The sequence below is a fragment of the Mytilus edulis genome, chromosome 6 (assembly GCF_963676685.1).
Source record: "Mytilus edulis chromosome 6, xbMytEdul2.2, whole genome shotgun sequence".
Lineage (NCBI taxonomy): Eukaryota > Metazoa > Mollusca > Bivalvia > Mytilida > Mytilidae > Mytilus > Mytilus edulis.
In genome coordinates this window covers 1,297,782-1,323,643 of record NC_092349.1, presented here as the reverse complement: position 1 = coordinate 1,323,643, position 25,862 = coordinate 1,297,782, and the positions used below count along the sequence as shown (strand labels likewise).

The 25,862-nt window shown below is 31.1% G+C and overlaps 2 protein-coding genes across 5 annotated transcripts in view; one reads left to right on the top strand and one right to left on the bottom strand.

The window, feature by feature from the left end:
• LOC139526914 (uncharacterized) overlaps window positions 1-15,558 on the bottom strand; it is a 47,039-nt gene extending 31,481 nt beyond the window's left edge. Inside the window, exon 1 of one of the 4 annotated variants that reach the window (XM_071322067.1) lies at window positions 15,476-15,558. The gene's annotated coding sequence lies outside the window, so the exon portion shown is untranslated. Of the gene's footprint in view, window positions 1-9,494; window positions 9,600-10,255; window positions 10,360-12,638; window positions 12,716-15,475 lie in introns of those variants that run through there. The other 3 variants (XM_071322068.1, XM_071322066.1, XM_071322069.1) reach the window with 3 other exon arrangements.
• Window positions 1-25,862, top strand: part of LOC139526915 (uncharacterized) — a 350,297-nt gene that overhangs the window by 174,522 nt on the left and 149,913 nt on the right. The gene's annotated exons all lie outside the window — the stretch shown is intronic.

Below are 25,862 nucleotides of genomic sequence, written 5' to 3'. Positions count from 1 at the left end.
CATGTATACTAGCAATTTAATTTACAATCCACATAAACACTGCAATAAAATGTTTAGATTATTGAAACAATGGTTGGAAATCAAATTAACAAAGAATCCTAAAATGTGTAAGTCTTGTCTTTTGCCTACATGAAAGTTAAGTAGAGAAGAGAATGAAATTAAATTTTTTAAATGACTCTCAATGGTTATCTGTATAAAATGTATATATTTAGCTATAATACTATGAAACTACAACAAGTCTTTACTTTTATTGTTGAAAAAGCTTGAAAAATCATATTGCCCAGTATTACCCATTTTTGGGAGTATTGCCCAGCCCGGGAATACCCGGGTTTTCCGCCCCAGTAAAACCCGGGCGGGTTATACTTTGCCAACCCTGCCTCCCATACATGTAAATGTAGCTGAGTATGTGATATTGGCTTTGCTTATTGTTGAAGGCTGTACAGTGACCTTAAGCTGTTACTTTCTGTGTCATTTGGTGTCTTGTGGAGAGTTGTCTCATTGACAATCAATTCCACATCTTTTTTATATTGTATCATCTTGTTGTAGTTATCATGGTTATTGATTCATACCATTTTGCCAGTTCAAGACTTACAAAAATGTATGGGAACATTTCCCTCCCCTAACTGGAAATCCCCTGGCCCTTGTGGTAGTTTTCTATAAATTGTTATCCAAATATGTTTGATTAAGAGAAATCAACACAATTGTTTTCCTTATGATATGACGTTAAATGGTATCTAATGTAAAAAGTGAGGTACAGCCACCTGCAGAATAAGAGTGTACACCAGATTAGGTATTTGTGCTGGATTTCAGTTACTGCTAGCAAGTCTTGAAACTTGTCAGTGATTGTCCTGTGTCATGTACAAATGTATGTGATATTAAACTGCACGTGTTTTGTTATCTATATATATTACTTTGAGTTAATCATAGATAAGATACATGTAGTACAACATGTACAATGTAGTATCGGTTTGAATCGTAAACAAATATTCTTCTTGCAGGCCTCTACATTAACATTTTTTCTAACTTGTCCCTTCGGACAAGTGGCAAGAAAATCAGCTTGTCCGAACTCTTAACTCACTTGTCCGAATTCATAATTGAAAATCTAACATATTGATGATTAATGCAATAATAACACTTGGGCTTTGATTGTCATGATTGTACCTAATAAAAGGAGCATTTTGTAATGTTATATGAATACCGCATCAAAATACATTTCATTATTTCAGAATGAAAGTTTTTTTGCAAGACTGTGTTCTCTGACTCAATGTCACTATCATTTGTCAATCATTAAATCATCATTTCTTCCCAAACCACTACGTTCCCCTATGGACCTATTCATTCTTTAGTAGTGGTATGGGTTAAACCAAGGATGTAAATACACCTGGCCACCTTGAACATGTATATGAGTAAACCTTTTTAATTTATTGATGTCAAAACAAGCTTTTACAATTTATTTTGATTTGTATATACATTGATATATGATCATGAAGTACATACACATTTCACTAAAAAATCTGCCTTTTTAGATTTTTTTTTTTTTTTTTTCATCTAAAATTTTTATATCACATGTCATAGATCTTATAAAATAAAACCTCTTTTAATGTATTGTTATGCATAAAAGCAAAATCAAATGAAACATACTTTAATTTAATATTTTAAAGTTTAGGTAAAACTCCATATGAGGTGCTCCTAATTCAAGGAAGCTTATACTAAGAAGATACATTAACATTGGTTTCTTTCCCCTTACTTATATCCCCCTGGTCAATGGCTGCCAGCATGTTCAATACTCCAAATCAGAGACATATTATACAAGTTTTATATGTCTCTGGTTTAATCAATGAATAATTATTTCATTAAGTATGATCAATAAAACAATCATTCATATTTTTAGGAATGTATAAGTCTTGAATTTGATCTATTTTTATCTGACCTTGATTTTTCACTTGTCCCATCGGACAAGTAGTATGGTGAATCTACTTGCCCGACACCTGTGTACACTTGTCCCGGACAATCGGACAAGCGTTAATGTCGAGCCCTGTCTTGTCGCTAATTAGTGAGACCGTAAATTACGTTTTGTTTTGATAAACTAGTCAAAAATGAGTAAAAACAATGATGTACATTTTTTGTACATACAATGTATACATGTACATACGAATTGTAAAACATGAAAAGTATTTTGATAAAATTGAGAATAGAAATGTGGAATGATGTCAAAGAGACAACAAACAGACAGTTTATTTATTATATATGTCTCTGTTATAATACTGCATGAATTGTAACAGTAAACAAATATCAATAAAGATATTAAAGTACTTAAACAAAATTAAAGGGAAAATAATTTTTTGTTTGCAGCAATACACATATTCGCCATTTTTCAAAATTCTTTGCCATACTCTGTTCAAATAATAAACATTATGCAAGTAGATAACATATAAAAAAAAATCAGGGCGAATCGATCATGGGCAAACAGGTACTTGGGCGAACGTGAATCATGTCGAACGGACACTACATGTATTGATGTAAGTCACTATACCAAACTCGAAGATGAAAACATTCAGTCATTGCAGATTTCTGTTTATTCCTGCACTATTAAATCATTTGTTTGAGTTACCTGTAGTATATTCTGGAGTATTTATTACTATTCATAGCTCCTTGATATTGGTTGTCTTGTTAAATTAGCCAAACCAAGTACTATTGTTGTTGACAATCGGCTGCGTCCTTCTCTTCAAAACGCGTCATAATCTGTATCTTTCAAGCGTTTTAAAAAATGCGAATCCGGACTAGAGATTGGCGGATATTTTGCTGATGGTCAAAGCATTTCTCCATATAAAAAAAAGGTATCCCCCTTCTTTTAATATCCCAAACAGAAAAATAAAAAAACAAATTGCTTTCAAATCGTATTCAAATCTCTTTCAAATCGTGATTCTGCGATTTGTTGGTACCATTTGCTTGCGATTCATTAAACAAATCATAAACAAATCAGAATTTTCCAAATTCCCTAAATCTGATTTCTATGTGATTTCTTTCTTTGGTATGATTTGTAAGCCATTTGTGTCTGTTTTTGTGTGATTTCTTTATGATTTGTTTACTTAGAATATCGTCTGAAATGATTTGAAAGAGATTTGTTAACTTTGTTAGCTAGAACGGTGTGATTTCGTTATGATTTGTTAACTTTGAATATCATATGAAATGATTTGAAAATGATTTGTTAACTTTCTTAGCTATCTTGGTGTGATTCATTGATGATTTGCTACAATGAATAAAATGTTAATGCATTCCAGGTTTCTTTGTTTATCTATCTCTCTGACTTCCGGTTGAGGTCAAATTCAAATTTCAAATACTGTTCTATATTAACTGAACAAAGAAGGTTGCAAGATGGGGAGTTTTATTCAGTCTATGAAAGATGACGGTGGTAAGGAATCTTTATATTTATATTTTCACATATTTAACTAATACTATTCAAATGTTAACCTTTAAAATTCAGAAACTCTGCATTTCAGTATCTCGTTATAATCATGATAGTTTAGTGATGTTAGGATTAATTTAAAAAATAAAAATGTGTAAAAGATGTGTAAACAGATCAAAACATTTCAAGACTAGCTTCCCGCGACAGCAGATAAAATTCACTGCTAAGTTTCATGTTTTAATTGTTGTTTACTGACCAGGTCCCGGACAAAATGGACAAAGCTATATATATATTACAATATATAGTTATCATGGTTATTGATTCATACCATTTTGCCAGTTCAAGACTTACAAAAATGTATGGGAACATTTCCCTCCCCTAACTGGAAATCCCCTGGCCCTTGTGGTAGTTTTCTATAAATTGTTATCCAAATATGTTTGATTAAGAGAAATCAACACAATTGTTTTCCTTATGATATGACGTTAAATGGTATCTAATGTAAAAAGTGAGGTACAGCCACCTGCAGAATAAGAGTGTACACCAGATTAGGTATTTGTGCTGGATTTCAGTTACTGCTAGCAAGTCTTGAAACTTGTCAGTGATTGTCCTGTGTCATGTACAAATGTATGTGATATTAAACTGCACGTGTTTTGTTATCTATATATATTACTTTGAGTTAATCATAGATAAGATACATGTAGTACAACATGTACAATGTAGTATCGGTTTGAATCGTAAACAAATATTCTTCTTCACTTGTCGCTAATTAGTGAGACCGTAAATTACGTTTTGTTTTGATAAACTAGTCAAAAATGAGTAAAAACAATGATGTACATTTTTTGTACATACAATGTATACATGTACATACGAATTGTAAAACATGAAAAGTATTTTGATAAAATTGAGAATAGAAATGTGGAATGATGTCAAAGAGACAACAAACAGACAGTTTATTTATTATATATGTCTCTGTTATAATACTGCATGAATTGTAACAGTAAACAAATATCAATAAAGATATTAAAGTACTTAAACAAAATTAAAGGGAAAATAATTTTTTGTTTGCAGCAATACACATATTCGCCATTTTTCAAAATTCTTTGCCATACTCTGTTCAAATAATAAACATTATGCAAGTAGATAACATATAAAAAAAAATCAGGGCGAATCGATCATGGGCAAACAGGTACTTGGGCGAACGTGAATCATGTCGAACGGACACTACATGTATTGATGTAAGTCACTATACCAAACTCGAAGATGAAAACATTCAGTCATTGCAGATTTCTGTTTATTCCTGCACTATTAAATCATTTGTTTGAGTTACCTGTAGTATATTCTGGAGTATTTATTACTATTCATAGCTCCTTGATATTGGTTGTCTTGTTAAATTAGCCAAACCAAGTACTATTGTTGTTGACAATCGGCTGCGTCCTTCTCTTCAAAACGCGTCATAATCTGTATCTTTCAAGCGTTTTAAAAAATGCGAATCCGGACTAGAGATTGGCGGATATTTTGCTGATGGTCAAAGCATTTCTCCATATAAAAAAAAGGTATCCCCCTTCTTTTAATATCCCAAACAGAAAAATAAAAAAACAAATTGCTTTCAAATCGTATTCAAATCTCTTTCAAATCGTGATTCTGCGATTTGTTGGTACCATTTGCTTGCGATTCATTAAACAAATCATAAACAAATCAGAATTTTCCAAATTCCCTAAATCTGATTTCTATGTGATTTCTTTCTTTGGTATGATTTGTAAGCCATTTGTGTCTGTTTTTGTGTGATTTCTTTATGATTTGTTTACTTAGAATATCGTCTGAAATGATTTGAAAGAGATTTGTTAACTTTGTTAGCTAGAACGGTGTGATTTCGTTATGATTTGTTAACTTTGAATATCATATGAAATGATTTGAAAATGATTTGTTAACTTTCTTAGCTATCTTGGTGTGATTCATTGATGATTTGCTACAATGAATAAAATGTTAATGCATTCCAGGTTTCTTTGTTTATCTATCTCTCTGACTTCCGGTTGAGGTCAAATTCAAATTTCAAATACTGTTCTATATTAACTGAACAAAGAAGGTTGCAAGATGGGGAGTTTTATTCAGTCTATGAAAGATGACGGTGGTAAGGAATCTTTATATTTATATTTTCACATATTTAACTAATACTATTCAAATGTTAACCTTTAAAATTCAGAAACTCTGCATTTCAGTATCTCGTTATAATCATGATAGTTTAGTGATGTTAGGATTAATTTAAAAAATAAAAATGTGTAAAAGATGTGTAAACAGATCAAAACATTTCAAGACTAGCTTCCCGCGACAGCAGATAAAATTCACTGCTAAGTTTCATGTTTTAATTGTTGTTTACTGACCAGGTCCCGGACAAAATGGACAAAGCTATATATATATTACAATGTAGCAGATTTGGACCAAGACTAAGACCCATCACCTATTTGACATTATTCTACTAAGTACACGTGGTTGCCTATGCTTTTTTTCAAATTTCGGGTAAAAAGTAAGAGAAACTTCACAAAGAACAATTTGTCCCTCATCGCAACCAAAGATAGTACTTCTTTTTACAATTAGTGGAGTAGCTATTAAAGGTAAAATGAAGACACTTGCGTTTCAAAGTTTTGGGGTTTCTGGGGCAGAACTTATCTTTGATCTGGATGTTAATGATATAATCTGTGAATTGGTGATTGATGCCAATTTATTTACGATTTGCTTGTGATTTGCTTGAGGTAGGAATATGATTTACTTCTGATTTGTTAAAGATTTGATAACAATTTCTTAACGATTTGAAAACAATTTGCTTCTGATTTGTAAATGATTTCAAAACAATTTCTTGGCAATTTGTTTATGATTTGCTTATGATTTGTAAGCAATTTGTTCGTGATTTGTTATTGTGATTTGTTAGCTCATTTGCATGTGAAATTTTATCACTTTCAAATCACAAAGAAATCATACGATTTGTTTATCATTTGTTACCCTGATTTGCTTATGATTTGTAAGCAATTTGTTCGTGATTTGTTATTGTGATTTGTTAGCTCATTTGCATGTGAAATTTTATCACTTTCAAATCACAAAGAAATCATACGATTTGTTTATCATTTGTTACCATGATTTGTTCCTCAATTTTTTTTGTTTGGGATATACTATACAAATTCTTGGAACATATAAATAATTATTTTGTTTATAAGCATCCTTTACAAAGGAGCACCTCCACATGGACAACCCTTAACACCCTTTAATTTATAAAATATAATAACTTATTTAACTATAATTTCAATTAATGACTAAGGGACTGTTATATTAGTGATCATTAGTTAGCATAATTACAGATTATGACTGTGATTTCATTATGTAAAATAATATATATATAAAGATAAATGTTTAACTTTAATTCAATGAGAAATAACCCAGCCTTGTCCAATTAGCAATTCATTTACCATACATTTAGGCAGCAACCATTCGATTTTCTGGGGGAGCTATGGTTTTTTTTCTGGACTGTGGCGAAAAACAATCTATTTTTTTCGCGACAAGTCGAAAACAATTTTTTTCTTTCAATTTTAGCATTACATATAGTGGCAGCTGAGGGTGAAACAAACAATTTTTTTTTCTCAGAATCAAAAACAAATTATTTTTTTCTCTAAAAACTGGAAACAAACTTTTTTTTCCAAAAAAAAACATAGCCCCCCCCCCCCCCCCCCCCAGAAAATCAAATGGTTGCTGCCTTAGCTTTCAAATACAAGGGCAGATCCAGAAATTTTCATAAGTGGGGGACCACTGACTGCCAAAGCCACGCTTCATTGATTCCCTATATAAGCAACCAATTTTTTTTCCCAAAAAGGTCCCCCCCTAAATCCGCCTCTGAAATAATATTTTACTGTCAGTCAATTAGTTTTCATAACATACATAAAACTTAGAATGGAAAACAATTGTCAAAGAGACAACAACCTGTCCAAATAGAAGACAATAAACAGCCTACTAATCCATCTAAGACACTGTATATTAAAGACCATAAATTTATTCATTATAAATAAAGTTAAAAAGATAATTAAAAATTTGAAATCATTTCTAAAGCAGATTTTATGGGAAAAAGGGGGTGGGGGGGATTTACCACATTCCCACGGTACCTTTTCTTTTTACAAGTCTTCTCACACTTTTTCAATATCCTGGACCCATATCTGTCAATAATTGCAACTTTATTTACTTTGCCTTTTTTTCTGAAACTATTTTCCTACATTGATTGGAAAACAATTCCCATAAGAATGGGGACACTCAAAATTTTACATTAACTTTTTTCCAGAGTTAATAAGGACAATCCTAAATAAACTATTTAAAATATACCTAATATTTAAAATACCAAAAATTATAAAAACTAAATAAAGATAAAGCTTTTTACATGTTTTAGTTTAAATTTTCCCAATTAATTGACAAACCCGGACATAACTAATCAAGTCTTAATGAAAATTGAGAAATCTTTAACAGTATAAAAACAGTATGGAATATTTGTAAAGTGTACAATTTAAACAAATAAATTGCTATCTAGTCAATACACATATAATCCCTGATATAATATTTTACTTCCTTAATTTGGGTGAGGGATCAAGTTATTAACATTCACCATTTTTATAATGCATGTTGTCAATGAAACATTTTTGATATTTGTAAAAGCATAGCAGTTTTATACTGCACTTTAAATATACTCTTAAGAAATTAATAAACATTTAAATTTACATTTATTAACAAAGTATAGTACAGATAAAATTCTTTTCTGTATACTAACTGTTTTTATTCACATGTCATACTGTTAAAGTTATGTGCAATTCAAATTGCTCACAAATTTTCTTGACATTTATTAGTTTGAGGAAAAGTTTTATGCACAGTCAAAAAGGGAGATAACTCATGTTTGGAAGTAAATGATATATATATATTACCCTTTTTTTCTTTGCAATTATGGGAAGTAAAGAATCTACGACAGTAACTGTGAGTGAGTAATCTATTTCATAAGTTGGAGTCACCTTCAACATTTTTTAAAAGTATAAAAGTAAAGAAGACATAAGATGTGTAAAAGTAATTAAATTTACTAATTAATAATTATAGTAATATTACTAGTAAATCAATTAGTTCATCAATATAATATATGCATCTATGAATTTGAAATTCAAATAAAAGATACACATGTATACAAAATTCCAATTTAATGACTCTACTAGATATATATATATATAAACAGTGATAGAAAATATAATTCAAAACCAACATGTTTTTGTAGTTGCATCTAACCCATTATCAAGGGAGGTAATTCATGCTTAAGAAAGGATAAATATTAATCATTTACATTGATGTACTTCTTGAGACACAAAGAATAACAGCTTTGAAATGATTCAATTTTGAAAAAAAAGGAAATTGGAATGAATAATAGTATGTGTAAAATTCAGGTGAATTTGTTTCTCATAATTGCATAAATTTAAATTTGTCTTATTAACTCATGGTTTAATTCAGATAAAATGAAACATAACTTTCACAGGGGTTTTGATTCATGTTAATTTCATGTGAAATTTTTCACGTAAATTTAACGTGAAATTTTTCACGTGAATATAACATGAATATTTTCACATGAATTTCACGAGAAATATTCACGTGAATTTCACGTGAAATTAGAATTTTTAAAATTAAATAGATTCCCAGGGAATATATGATACATATAATACAAGGTATGAGATGTTGAGAAAATTTTTGATTTTCAGTTAATTTTTTATAACTTAGACACCATTCTTATTTTTTCACGTGAAATTTTTACGTGAAATTCATGTGAAATAATTTCACGTGAAATTCACGTGAAAATTTAATGTGAATTTCACGTGAAATTCACGTAAAAAGTTAACGTTAATTTCACGTGAAATCACTTCACATGAAATTCATGTGAAATTCATGTGAAATTCACGTGAAATTAACGTGAAATTTATGTGAAATTCACGTGAAATGAGATTCACGTGAAATTCACGTGAGCAAAATTTGCCTGTGTAGCCAGTGTTAGTCAACAAAATATACTTCAAATTGGAGGGGAACTTCTTACCTAGAAAAAGTCGTAATACAGATTTTCTTCACACAAAAATAGCGCCAGATTCCTCACCGAGACCCCCTAAAAATCCGTACAAGGTAAAAACTTCCCTCTGTACATATACATCATACCCGTAGCCAGGGGGGGTTCGAGGGGTTCGGACGAACCCCCCCCCCCCCCCCCCCCCCCCCCCCCTTGAAAACTAATAAGCACTGTTAAAGTCGATGTTCTGTTCGAATTGTGACTGTTAAAGTCGAGTTTGTGAGTCAAACGAACCCCCCTTTGGAAAATCCTGGCTACGGGCCTGTACATACGTCTACACACTTGAGAATCTGAGCTTGGAATGATCTTTAGAATTTAATCACTGCACTAGATAATTTCCGCGGGAACTCAATCGAGCTCTCTGATTGGTTGAGAAGAGAAACATATTACGAAAAAAAAATTTACGTCACTAAAAAATTATGACTGAAAAATTCGAAAGTGATAAAACAATAATAACCATCAATCTTCCTGAGAAATGAATTATAATAAAGTGATCCTCAAACATTGCATTACTCTTTCCTAAAGAAATATGTCTGCATATCTAGCATATTTCATATGTGATGTGTAATTTAACGCGCTGTTTTATGAAATTTGTTATGTGTTTCAAATGTAAGAAATAAGTACTTCCAACTAATTTAAATATATCCCCCTCCTGAAATATACAAATAACTATACAAGCTAGAAAATAAACTAATAATTAGTATGATTAGCTTCTATAAAATCATTCGACTTACCTTAGGAAAAGTCACAAATACACAATACAGATTATTGCGCGGTAAGATAAAAACAAAAGAACATCTAAAAATAAATTACCAACTTTCACTTTCACTTTTAGTTTGATAGACAGGAAATGACATACGTGTGCAATGACTACGAAAATCCATCAAGAACTATGTTTCCATGTATTTGCACTTACATGTAGTTCAGGCGATTAAAATTCAAATATGAAACGACTAAAACTGGCAAATAAATGTCATACAATGTGATGAACTGAAAATATAAACTAAATCATACAGTTTGTCTATATCGCGTCTTTTTCATATTTCGAATTCTCCTTTACAAATCAGTTCTCTCTGGGGTTAATATGTGGTACATGTATGTCATTTAGACGCTGGGTTTGCTGGGCATATCGTATTATTGTCTGTGTGTTGCATCATTTATTAAGTATAACAAAATAGTACAAATAAACCCACATCTTACTATTCTACACTTAAGCATCTGATAAGAACTTTAACATTATGCCTCTTAATTGGTGTTACCCCATACTATTATTAGAATTACGTCTAATTGAACTAGTCACAATGATGACAAATAATACTTCATAAGTAGGTTGGGTTTGCTCAGTGTAGCGTAATAGTTTTCTGTGCGTTGCAACACATTATATTACAAATGTATCTAAACAAACAAACATCTAGCAATTATATGTTAAAAAAAACAATATAATGTTTACATATACATGATATATGTATATACTTAGCAGAACGTATTGTATTTATAAGTTACTCAGTGGCGGATCCAGGGGGGTTCCGGGGGTGCGCACCCCCCCTTTATTTTTGCCGATCAATGCATTTGTATCGGGACATATGTTTTGCACCCCCATGCACCCCCCCCCCCCCCCTTTTGCCCTGGGTTAGCACCCCCCCCCCCTTTCGAAAATTCCTGCATCCGCCCCTGTTACTATGAGCACCTCGACACATACATGACATACCATACAAAAATATCCGTGCAATTGTATAAATCAATCGATAGTTTTTACTTGAGTTTTGATTATTATTTATGGAGTGCCCAGATAAAACTACCTACATTTGTACCTTCGATAGGCAAACTGACAATCCTAGTCAATTAAGGTTCATGTGGATCCTTTGGCTAAAATAGCCATATTTTCACCTCATAATTTACTCTGAGTGCAGACAAACCTGAGCATCTGAAAAAGTTTTAAAGCATAGCATGCCCTAGATGAATAAATTTCAAATATTTTTTATGTTTTAGAAAAATAACTTAACAGGATTTTGCAGTGCACTTTTTTTCATTCCTCCAGAAGGTACCAAAATAAACTAAGTTTGGAAAGAGGTTTGAGATCTTACCCACAGGTAATAATTGAAGTGAGCTGTTTTGATTGCTATGGACAATAGTTGGACAATAGATACTTGACAGTTATTGTTGATTTAAACTGTGTACCGGAGTGGACCATATTAAGCAAAACTCAACTGTTTGTTCATTTTATCATCGTCTACAGGGACAAAAAATCCAGTTGAGTTATGAATTTTCTGAATCATACAATGCATTTGAATTCTTGTTATCTAGGGCGTGATATGCCTTACAACTTTTCTAGATGCACAGGTTTGTCTATACATTGAAGTGAAAATTCAGCCATTTTAGCCAAAGGGTCCACATGAACCTTAAGATTGGAGTCGAGTGCACCGTCACTACCTCGGTATTGACTGGCTAGTGAGTTTTGAATTATTGATTAAATTGTTTTTGTGAAATGTTTCTTAAATCCAATTAAAATGAGCGAGAATATAGAATATTACTTTTAGTTAGAATGATGTTTCTTGGGTATTATATGTGGATATCTACATTTGTAGCTCTATTCCGTTATATTTGAGTTGTGAAAATTCCATTTACTGTTCATATCTTTAGATACTGCAGCTACTATTTTGTATAACTAGTTTGATAAATAGGCAATTGTAGGTCATGCTGTTATAGTACTACACGGATATTTGTATGGTATGTGTCGAGGTTCTAACAATGGGCATGTTGTAAGGCAAATTCTATGTCCTTATCCATCATGTCCTTATGTTCAGTTAGCAATTTAAATAACCCACACTTCATTCCATCAAACCCGAACCTTACAGAGTATCTCTAGTGTGTGTATTGTTGATGTGTTATTGTCCTGAAGATGCATCAACTATTTGTAAATGGATGTTTGGAAGTTAACAATACTTGATCGGATCGTTCAATCATTAAATAATTATAACATGTTAATTCTTTCCGAAGCTTTTAAAAACAAAATTCTTTCCGAAGCTTTTAAAAACAATTTTACAAAAAGACCAATTATACAGTATTTTATATAAAAATATACGACTCGGTGAATATATTGGATATATTGTACCTAACCTATTGAGCTAAAACTAAAAACCTATGCATTCAATTAAGAATGAAATACACTTGGTTCGTGTACATGTATCTTCATTTTGCAAAGAAGAAATAAACAAATGTTTACATTTAACTTAAAAAAACAGGAGTCGGTTTCACAAAAAAACTTAAGACTAAGATTGATCGTATGAATACTGAACTATTCATTATTTAGGATCAATCTTAGTCGTAAGTTGTTTTGTGAAATCGACTCCAGGTGTATATCTACATGTAAATTATTTGATATTTGGTTGATAGGACTAAAATACATGTACTTAAGTTGTTCATTCCAAAGACATTTTCGAAATAATTTCGATACCGACGTTTGAACTTACGTCTATGCCTATGTACAGCATGTACAGGTAACCTTTTTAAAAAGGGGCCATCTCAGTCAGTTGATACAACGACCACAGTCACTTTTGTTTATTTATTTTTCTAATTTTCATTTTATATAAAAAAAAAAAAAAAAACAAAAAAAAACAAATTGAGAATGTAAATGGAAAATGTGTCAAAGAGACACAAAACTGACAAAAGAGCAAAACACACCCGAAGGCCACCAACGGGGCTTCAATACAGCGATAAAGGTGTGTTTCAGCTGGCCTCTTAACGAAAGTGTGTACTAGTTTAATGACAATGGACGGCAAATTAAATTTCGAAATATATAAAAGAAACTTAAATAAAAACTCATACTAGACTAACAAAGGCCAGCGGCTCCTGACTTGTGACAGGCGCAAAAATGTGACAGGCTTACGGATAATGTACCGTTTTGTTGATTCAATGCTAAACATATGGAAATTTTATAGAAAATACACAGCCTGTATCCTTGTAGTCTCATATTTGGCAATTTGATGACTGTTAAATACAGGGTTATTGCATGCAGTACTAGCATTGATTTCCTTAAAACAAGTTTATTTATGTAGTTATTGGTTAAAACAAATGAAAATATGGACCAAAACAAGTTCACCTTTTATGGTGCGCTCGACTTTAGTGACTAAGCACGAGGTATTTTGGAATATACAGGTTGGTTATAACTTTTTGTAAAAAATAAACACTAGCACATCATAGATAACCAAGTGAGTAATCTATAATGATTCAAATTTGAAAACAAAAATCTCTGTATTAAAAGGCTGTGGATTTTCTAAAAAAAATCTTGGTTTATTTGCCACAAAGTAATCTTTTTCTATTAAATGAAATGAAATAGTAAATAATAATGCTTGGCATCAAGTTTCCCATTGGTGTATGAATAGAATAGAATAGAATATTTTTATTTCCCAAATTACAGGGCCCATAAAGGGCATAAAATCAGATACAATTGATTTACATAATTGGTAACAACAACAATAGAGGCATATACATATATATTTGGAATATAAGCATTGGTCAGAATCAAGCTAAAAACTACATACATTGTATAGATTGTGAATAAAAGAATAATAAAATTACATTATACATGTATATGTATTTATTCTCAAATTATTTACTTGACTTAGTGTCAGTGTTCATACCTGATCTCCTTAATTCAAAACAGTCACAAATATAACAGCCCAGTTTTTCCATAAGAGTAACATTTTCTTGGGTCAAGAGCCATAAAAATTTAGAAGATTTATTTAAATTTATAAAATTACAACAATTGCTAGAAATGTCTTTAAAAAAATCGTCCCTTTGAATATCATAAAGAGGGCATTCTAATAAGAAATGAAGCTCATTTTCAACTTTACCAAGTGAGCAATTAGAACAAAGACGCTGAGATCTTTCTATATGCTTTTTTGAATATCTGTCTGTCTCAATTTTTAAAGAGTGAGCACTTATTCTTAATTTACAAATTGACTGTCTTTTTTTTTTTGAAGTCCTGCAATTCTAAATATTTTTCTTTTTTAAAACAATTTTTTATAGAAAAATAAGTACCAAGCTTCCCTTTTTGGGAGTTAATTGTTTGATACTTAAGTTTATTCCAAAATGTGAAATAACTTTTACATAGTTTATTTTTAACATACTGACATAAAGAACCAATTGATTGGTCAAAATTTGGTAATTCAATCTCTCTCTGAATATAATCTATACTAGAATACCATGTATTTACATTAGAGCTATGTAACTGTTTACAACATATAAATGCATCAAATAGTAATCCTTCTTTCAAATGTATGTACTAAATGGCATATCTCTATTATTCGCCATATCTGTAAATTTGATACAATTGAGGTTTGAAAAATTAGTACAAAAATGGCTACAGAAGGGGTCATAAACTTTAAGACTTTTTGTAAACAATTAACGCTAGCAGAGACATCATAGAAAAATAAGTGAGTATTTTAATTTCATTTATAACAAAGATCTCGGTTTCAAAGTCTGTGGATTTTCCACAAAATCCCCCTTTTCTATTAAATGCCATGTTACAATGAATAATAATGCTTTGCACGACGTTTCCTTTTGGTTAATGTACAAAATGGCTAATCTATATTAATCATTTTTTCTGCTGTTTTGATACAATTGCAGTTGGAAAATTTCGTAATTTTATGGCTACGGATCAGAAGGGGTAATAAACCTTAAAATGTTTTCTGAAATCTCAACCCTCCCCCTATATATCTTGCTGTTTATAGCCAATATAGAAAAACAAACACAACGCAATTCGCACTTTAAAATTTAGTAACTGTTTACAATTAGTCCTTCCGATGTCAGAAAAGGTACATGTAACCAAAGAAACTAAACAAAAATGAGTTATTGTCTACCTTATTAGCTCTGTTCAATTGTTAAATCTTTACCGATCTTGATATTGAAGTGTGTAAGAAAAGTGTTTTGGACGTTTTCATTCTACCCCTTACCTTGCCAGAGGTTGTAAGTTCGAAACCCGCTCATGCGGGTGCACTCGACTCCAATCTTAGTTGACTAGGATTGTCGGTGGTCGGTTATTTTCCGGGCACTCCGACTTCCTCCGCCTATAAACACTGACCGCCACGCAATAGCCCAATAGTTGCGCTTAAAGAGCGTTAAAACACAAACAATCTACGGAAGCGTATTAGCGCCACACAATTTTTTTTTAATAGTTCTTCCTAAGTTTGCGTTATAATGCAAACATTTGCGAAATAACGCAAAACTTTTACGAAATAATGCAAACTTTTGCGAACCTTTGCGTTATTACGCAAATATTTTGATTTCAATTATTCATTAAGTTTTGTATATATGTCCGTCTGTCATTCATTTCGGTTGTGACTTACTAGTAGATAAAAATAAAACCATAAATATAAGGCCAAATCATTATAATAAGTATGCATAGGATAAGGGAATACTTGAAGTGCAATTATTAATAAATTAAGAATGATTTGTGTATCAGGAAATTAATAAATGTAACAAGAAACCAGATATTGTGTAGGCATAATCTAATTGAACATGTTGAAAGAGCAAAAATTATGTCACGAAATTTCGAATCTGTCAAGTTAAATAGACAAAATGATATTTCTGCTTTAAAATGAATTATTAATAAATTTATATTTTTTTTTTAAATTTTGATGCAATAAATTGTTTTTGTAAATCTCAGAATATGATAAAGATTCTTTGATAGAAAGTCGTGAAATTTTCATTTCAATCTTGTAAGTTATTTGCAGATACTTGGGTAAATGTAGCAATTTGAATGGAGAGAATATAATTTTAATAATAAAACATCTTCATTTTAATTGCGAAAAAGGTAGCTTGTTTGAATCTAACCAACCTTACACAATCCTCAAACGAGAGCTTACTTTGGAAGTATATTTACATGTATGTTTGGATATATGTGTATTAGCAGGGTTGATTTTTTTTAAATTCTTTGATATAACTTCAATTAACTCATTTTTGTTTGTAATATATACATTGTTTACATGTACTGTATATTTTTTTTAATGTGTGGGGCCCTTTACAGTTGACAAAGTACAAACTGACGAATGGACTCGGCGTTTACATAACGATAATAACTTTTCTCGCTTTAGAAGTATTCACCGATCGGTTAGAGTTCCAGACTTCTGGAAAAGTTCTAAATCATCCAGAGAAATCGTAAACTCCTATTATATTACTAAACTGCTAATCGACATTCCAAATACCACTGGAGGTACATGCGAACTATGTAACACTCAGTTTTTAGATGTATATGTACATGCATGTTGTAGCTGTAGCGGAACTCATTTAATCAGAGATATGTGGTGGGAGTTTATAATTGAAAAATTCCCATTGCATTTATTTGTGGAACTTTATTCATACGACGATGAAGAGTTATATTGCATTCTGTTGGGGAAGCACATAACAACGAACAATATAGACACCGACAGTTTTTATAATCTTTGTCATGTGCACGTTGCACACTGTGTCGCTGCATATAGTAGATTAAGGAGAACAACGATTCGTTAATGTGCCAGTGCATGAACCGTCGTTAGTGAGAGCAATTTTTGTCAAAATTATCTTCAGTTATATAAATAAGTACAGAACTTTATTTTGTTATTGTTCATAGAGGAAATAAAGATATGAATGAATGGATGGAGAGTTGTCTAATTGACGTTCATACTACATCTTCTTATATCTATTATCCTACTCATTATTAGTAAATGAAATTCTCTAAATATTCAAGCATTTTATTTTGCAATGAGTACCAAAAGAGATACATTTTGATATATGCAGCTTCTTCAATTTATAACTGCTGCTTTTCGCAAAGGTTTATATCGCAATTTTTTTAGTTATTTCGCAAAGGTTTTTTAACGCAAACATAGGAAGAAATATTACCAAAAAAAAGTGTTGTGGCACTAATACGCTTCCGTAACAATCAATCCCCTTACCTGGTACAAAGTTGTATCAGCATAACAGAGGAACTAATGATAATTGTAAATAGATGGAATTTAAAAAGGTCGATACGAGGTACAAAAACAACTAACATAAAAGCACAAATCACCGAAATAAGAGTAGTCACAGTAAGAAAAAACTAGTTAAAAGCCCTTTTCAACTAACTCAATATAAAATGTCACCAATCAGTACACATCGGACGGATTTAGTGTACAGACGTTGAGAAACGCATTCCTTTGTTCAATGACCTAACTCAAAGGTTTTGAATGTATCGTGAAGAAACAAAAAAAGCTTCCTTAACGTCTATAAATGGAAATAATATATTTACAGCAAATTTATTGTGTCATCATGAGTCCTTTGATCCGAACTCAAAGATATGAATGTATCGTGAACAAACAAAAAGAAGATTCCTTAACGTCTATAAATGGAAATAATATATTTACAGCGAATAGTTTTGTCATCATGAATCCTTTGATCCGAAGTCAGTGTAATCACGCTATACGCCAAATCCTATCTAATGATGTTATTTTGATTAAAATCGTGTCATACTGTTTTTAATGTCTTTGGATTTCATTTACATACATTTTTTGACGTCTGACAAATGTATAAAATATTATTCACAGATACATATAAGCTAATCCCACCAGGCGCAATAGCGGTAATTAAACTATATATAATGATGCTCTGTGAATGTCTGCAGACTTGTTTGTTTCAAGTAAACGGCTATACAAGAGGATCTACACGGGGCTCTTTCTTGATATGTTCTTTTTTTTTTTAGCAAATACTCCCTTTTATTTATTTATTCCTATGTTTCTGTTTTTGTTATTTTTTTCTCTATTCCATCGTCCCCCTTATTATTTTTATATCTGTTGTATTGGCTGATTATTACCTTTTCTGTAAACCCAATCCAACCCGTTATATACAAGGGAATATGATAAGAATAGGGTTTTTTTTTAAATTCTGTGTAACCCCAAATTTTATGAGAGCATCCACAATTGTTCGAGAGACATTATATATTTTCCCGTTTGAATGGCCGTACATTGACCTATAATGGTTTACTTTTATAAATTGTTATTTGGAAGGAGAGTTGTCTCATTGGCCCTTACACCACATCTTCTTATATCTATAAACACACGAAATTCAATACACATCTATCAACGCTTAAATATTATCCTATTCAAGATCAAAATAAAAAAAAACGAAAAAAGTGTTACTTCTTTTAAACTGAGTTTTATCATGTTTACCGTGTGTATTGTTGTGTGTTTCTTTTGTACATTAGCTAGAGATATAGGGGGAGGGTTGATATCTCACAAAAAATGTTAAACCCCACCGCATATTTTGCGCCTACTTAAGCCAGAAGCCTCTGGCCTTTAATAGTCTTGTATGGTTTTTTTTATTTTAGTTCATTTACATGTTTTAAAGATTAGTGTGACGACCATTCACTGAACTAGTATACTATTTTTTTAAGGGCCAGCTGAGGATCATTAATAGTTATCCCACGAGGACGCGGTTAGTCAGTGTAAGATCACCCCAATGTTTTCCTTGGCATGTATCAATTATTACTTGTGATCAATAATTTTTTGTTGGTGCTGATGCAAAATTGGAACAGTGGGACATGCAGAACATTTTGCTTTAGATATATATATAGTAATGGCATTATTGAGAAGCTTGCGTGATTGGTTTGAAAGCTGTATTGAACATAGCTTTTTGTGAACAGCAGATTTTTTTCACAGTTTAGTTTAAACATATTTTATTTGCGTAAATGTGCAAAAGGGATGAGACACAAGTTAATCAAACTTATAAAGTCTTCTCCCATAACAATTTATAACAATAGAATATTTACAAAGCATGCATACAAACAATTATACATTATGTATATATTTATAAATTATTTGAACTCTGAAAAGATGGTGTGTGATGATGTGAGTGGTAATACACTATATGCATGTATTTGCACTTTATTATGTTCTACATTACACAATTAGAAACCTCTTAGACTCTTTAATAAATTCATATACATTCTTTACAATTCTTTCATTTTCAACATTACTTAAAGACTTATCGCCGGAGGTTAAGGTGTTCAAATTTAGTAGAGAGTTATCTGGTAACCAATGTAGATTATTAAATAATTTTGTTCTTATATTCGAATAATTAGGACAATAAAAAAAGAAGTGACGTGAATCTTCGAACTCAGAACCACAACTACAAGACGGATCTGAAATAATGTTGACTCTGTTAAGATCATAGTTCAAAAAAGAAGCTAAGCACCTAAGTTGTGTCAATATAATATTGAGTTTACGATTGCCAAAGTCATGATGTTTTGGTACTTGGGCTTTGAATTCAATTTAAGGTTTTTTAGTTCGGTTTTAAATTTACCTAGAGTCAATGTTGCGTGTCACCACATTAAGGTTATTCCACAGTCGTATTGTTGAAGGTATGAAGGACGCTTGGGTTAATGAAAGTCTACAAAAAGGGTATATTATATCATTCCCATTACGTAATGGATAAACAGCTGTACTTTGGATTGTTGGTGGAATTAAATTGCAAAGATAGGCTGGTGCATTATTATGTTGAATATTATAAAATAATTGTAACTTCCTTCTTTCTCTTCGTTCAGCTAAATTTCCCAACCAATCTCATCATAAATAATTCTATTACTTGTAAAAATAAGAATGACCTGTTACAATTCTGGCTGCCTCAAGCTGCAGCTGTTCTAATTTTTTACAATAACCCACACCCATATTATCCCAAACTTCACATGCATATTCGAGAAGCGGTCTAATAAAAGTCTAGTAAAGCTTTTCTAAGTTTCTCCTACTTATCCTGTACTTTAATTTTCTAAGTACATTTAAATGTTTAGATACATTTTTTATGATATTTTCCACATGGGTGTTCCATTTAGCATCTTTACTAAAAGTAACACCCAAGTGTTTGTGGAAGTCTGTAACTTCAATCCTCTTACCATTGAAAGTGAAATTCATTTCTGGAGTTTCAATGTATGAAAACAACATTATTTCTGTTTTTGCTTGGTTAAAGGACATCAGCCATTTCTTAGACCAATCGCTGAGCTCACTCAGGTAGTGACTGATCACTGATTGTATTTGTGTCGTGTCACGACTAGAGTAGCCCAGAGATGTATCATCTGCAAATAATCTACATAAAGAAATTAAGTGTTCAGCAATATCATTAATATAGATAATAAATAACAGCGGTCCCAAAACAGAACCCTGTGGGACACCAGCTGAAATACTGCAAAGTTCAGAGGAAGATTGTTTAATAACAACTCGCTGTTGTCTGTTGTTTAGGTAACTTTGAAACCAATTTAATAAATTTCCGTCAACACCGTGTGACTTCATTTTATGTAGCAATCCTTTATGCCAAACTTTATCGAATGCTCTAGAAAAGTCACAAAAAACAAAACAGCCAATTTCTTTATTTTCTAATGAATTTAATATAGAATTATAAATTTCTAAAAGCTGATGAACTGTCGAATATTTTGGCAGAAAACCAGACTGGTATTCATATATTAACTTATTTCTATGTAGGTGATTGAAGACATGTTTATAAACAACTCGCTCCATTATTTTCCCTACACAACTTATAAGCGATATTGGCCTATAGTTAGATGGTAACGAACTATCTCCCTTTTTAAAAAATGCTATTACATTAGCAATCTTCCAGCTGGTGGGAAATTTGCATTGTTGTAGGGATTTATTAAATATTATTTTTAAGGGAATTGCTGTTTTTTCACAGGCTCTCGTGCATAATGAACAAGATATATCCATGAAGATACAGCATGTTTATTTCTCCTTCTTATAAAAAGATCCTAAAATAATTTTAACTGAGGAACGAAATAGTGGTAAACTATGTAACAGTCAAAGAAAGAATTAATTGGGATAAATTGAGTCTACGTCACCTCTACTAATTTGTAACATTAATGATTGAAGTAGAAATGTTTATGTTAGAAGGTTAAGATAGTGTTCCTTCTAATGTATAAAAGTGTTATAATGCTGCTTATTCTGTGGTTCTTGGCATTTTATTATCCCATATAACATAGTGGCTTTGTGCTATAAATGAAATCAGGTTTCCCATTTCTGTATAATGGATATTACTGCTTTAAAAACTCATTTGTTGACAACACAGATATGAAAAAAATAAGGAACAAATCGGACAAGGAGAGATAGAACATGTGGTATTGGCTTTACTCATTGTTGAAAGCCGTCTGGTGACTTATAGCTGTCATTTTTGTGACAGTTGGTCTCTTGTTGAGATTTGTCGCATTAGCTTTCATACCACATAGTGTCTATTTAAAATCACCATTTGTGACTTAGATTGTACACAGTCAAACAAATGATAAAGGCGTCATGAAAACGTTCAAATTTTTCCATTTATGAGATCTTTGATTAAAATATTTTGCAAGCCAAGTATTATGGAAACACAATCCTTAGAACGAAGTATTAACTGCAAATAGCAATTCTAAGAATAAAAAGAATATCAACAGAGCCATGTTTTAGTTAAGATAAATTATTTTTCCCACTTTTGAAGGCCACTTTGAAATGTCCGCCTTTTAAAATTTCTAAAATTTTAAAATACCGCCATGAGTTACTTTAAACGTTGAATCACATTGGTTATGCTTTAAAAATATTAGATTTGAATATTATTTGCTGTAATTTAAAAATTGGTAACTGAGATTTTTTTCTGGTTGGCAGCCATCTAAAAATTGGCCGTCATATTAGGTTTTTCAGGTTGGGTCCATAGCTTAGATTGGCTACTGTATATAGATCTAATATTGTGCAAAGTGTTATGCTTTTATAATCAAACTCACAATTCTTTTGAAAAAAATGCACGAATCAGCTGGACTCTTATGATTACTACAAAACAATATATATATATATATATATATGTTAACATATAATCATATAAGTTACAATATTTTAACTAATTTCTTAATAAACAATGAAAATTTGAACTTTGATATTTCAAAAAATAAATCAGTCCCTTCATTTTCTCAACACATGGATAAATGCGGTAATATTCCGATATATATTTATCTGATATTTTTAACAAGATCAGATTGCCCCTCAAATAAGTAGTGACACTCATGTTCAATTGACAAGGAGCAGGGATGCCACTGTCTTTCATCTCTAGGAATTCCATTCCATCTTCCTGTTTCAATTGGTATTTTTAGGTTACAGCATCGCAGCTTAGTTACATTTTTACGATCTGTAGATGAGAGTCTTAATAAATATTTTTCTAAGCCAAAGTCAATTTTGAAAAGACCGTAATATTCCCCCCTCGATGAGTTATTGATTTGAGAGTGCCATTGTTGGATGAATTCGTCTGATAATTGTTGCAAACAAGGTTACAGTTTCACTTGTCTATGTAGTAATGACGTAGATATTGATCGAACCAGATTTATATGAAGACAATACAACTGATATAGATAAAACAACTGAGGAAGCAAGTCACGATGTATAGTGTATATTACCAATGATTACGGCTGTAAATTGTTTGTTCATTGCTTTGTCATGCTTTGTACTGTGAGTATTCCTTTTACTTTGTAGGTTAATATTTATTTTAATATGGTTGGGTTATTGTTTTTTTTTTTAATTTGTGGAAATAATATTAATTTTCAAGTTTTCAAGTCAAAACATGTCTTGTATTTTTTGTATTTGTTTTTTTTTTTAAGTATTATATTACATGAGTATTTATTTAAATGTTTGTTTTTTATTTTTTGTTGTTAAATAAAAAAAAAAACGGATATGTAATATGGATGCCAATGAGACATCTATCTATAAATGTTCAAATAAAGTGAATGTATATAGGAAACTGTTCCTCCTTGTTCACAATAAGAAAAACCCATAACCTATTATCGGCAAGTTCCCAGCGTAAAAAATAGGAAACAATTTGAAAAATTTTGAAAAATTAACAACTTAATTTGTTACAACAATATAATAAACGAAAACGAAATTTGACAGAAACTAACCAACGACATCAAGTGAACAACAACCGTTTGACTTGAGTTTTTTTTTCGGTAGAGACAATAACGTGTTTTAAGTTTTCGATGTCCTGTACCAAGTCAGGAATATGGTCATTGTTATATGATAGTTCGTCTCTGTGTGTGTTACATTTTAACGTTGTCTTTCTTTTGTGTCGTTTGTTTTCTGTTATATTTGAGTGTGAATTCACATAATTATAAGACGTGTTACGGTACTTTTCTATCCCAAATTCATGTATTTAGTTTTGATGTTATATTTGTTATTCGCATCGGATTTTGCCTAATGCATTGTTCGTTTCTGTGTGTGTTACATTTTAATGTTGTGTCGTCATTTTTTTTGTATTAAATGCGTTTTCCTCGGTTTTGGTTTTATGACCGGGATTTGTTTTTGTCTATCGATTTATGAGTTTTGAACATCGGTATACTACTGTTGCCTTTATTCGATCGGAACATCCTAGATTGAAGTTTGAATTTTGAAAGAAGTACATGTAAGTAAATTTCTGCCTGCAAATAAATCAGTTGGTAAAAAAATTGTAACCTAGTTACATTTAAATAAAGAATTTAAGTGCGTTGATACAAACCAGGGATTTTGAAACTTGTATGATTAAGTTGTTATAAAATATTCTTATTTACTTAAGATAGTTAATCAATGAAATTAAAAGCTTTATTTTGATTTTATTGCATTAAAGCATATTTTTTGTTGTATTCGATAGCAATTTCATCGCAACTAATAACTTGCTTCAATACCTATCAATGTTTTTTTCTATACAAAAAAGGAGGTGAAATTCGATATTAATGTTTGAATAACTGACACAACATTAAAGATGAAAAGGACTTTGTAAATTTTGTTTGCATTGTCCTTTTAAACTGTGATAGTTTTTACAAGAACATTGTGACAGTGTAAATACAATGGGAGTAGCACATAAATATAACGCAGATTTTTCATTTTTAAAATATTGGTTTATTAATAAGCCACCGTAGAAGAATGAGATTGAGAGAGACGATGGATATAAAAAAAGGCATTATAGCTAGATATTGTTTCATTATTACGATCGAATAGTCAATTTATACGTTTATGGTACTATGTTTACATCGAACTGAACCAGCTTGTATACAAATTATACTAATCATATGTCGTTATGCTCAAATGTCTTTTTGTTCGCTTTATGTTTAAAGTTCAAATAGCACACATATAAGTTCTTAGATAATGAAAATATGTCCCTAAATTTAGTGTACGTCTACAGGTGTTCAAAAGGCTTTATGACAGTTCTTGTCCATTAGTTTTTGATGCGTTTTGTTATTTGATTTTGCCATGTAATTATGGACTTTCCGAATTGATTTTCCTCTAAGTTCAGTATTTTTGTGATTTTACTTTTCTCCACCTTTACCTTAACCCTAGAACCGTAATAAGTAACAATTGTATAAATATCAACTGAGGAGCTGTTGAAATAAGCAGGGTCTATATACTGTAAATTTTGCCTTTGAAAGTCGGAAATGTCTTCGTGATTTATTATACAAATAATAATTGCATATATATATTAAAGCGAAAACATTTTATAAAAGATATAAGAAGATGTGGTATGATTGACAAAGAGACTTCTCTTCACAAGAGACAACATTGTTACAGACATTATACAAATATCGATCACCGTAGGGTCTTAAACAATGAGTATGGCAATTTTTTAAAATATCCAATCTTTCATTTGCGCCACAAGGTTATATTTCATTTGCGCCAAAAAAAAAACCGTTGTGCCATTTTACAGGTAATGTACACAAAAGTGTGGCCAAAAGTATTCGTCACTTGAGATTTTTTCCTATGTATTTTATATTAAACTATTTTTTTTTTCAAAAAAATATTTTGGGGTCATTTTTGGCAACTAGGTACCAATAGAAGCATAATTGTCACAGGTTTATTTGTTCAGTTGGTTATATATTGTTTTGTGGATCATTTTTATTTTTTCATAAGATATTACCATATCTTTTTCGTATAAATAATACGGATAGCGTTTGACATCTTTAGCCGAACAGATTTTTAATTTTTACATAACTTAATTCATTGTATGCTGGTTCATATTCTGGACGCCAGTCTTTGCTCCTTTCTAATATAATTCACATGTCAGGACATTAAAGATTGCATATGTTGGCGTTAATATTGATTCACTTATAGGGTCTTTGCATCGGAACTAAACACATTTATTATTAATAAACCAGTTGTTGGCATGACACGGGTTATGTTCTTCTCATATATGTTATGATGGTATGATACTAAACACCTAACGGGAAGGATTGTGCCTGATGTTCATATGATGAAATCATAATCTTTCAGTCAGTTTAATTGAAGTCTGGAGCTGGCATGTCAGGTAACTGCTAGTAGTCTGTTGTTATTTATGTATTATTGTCATTTTGTT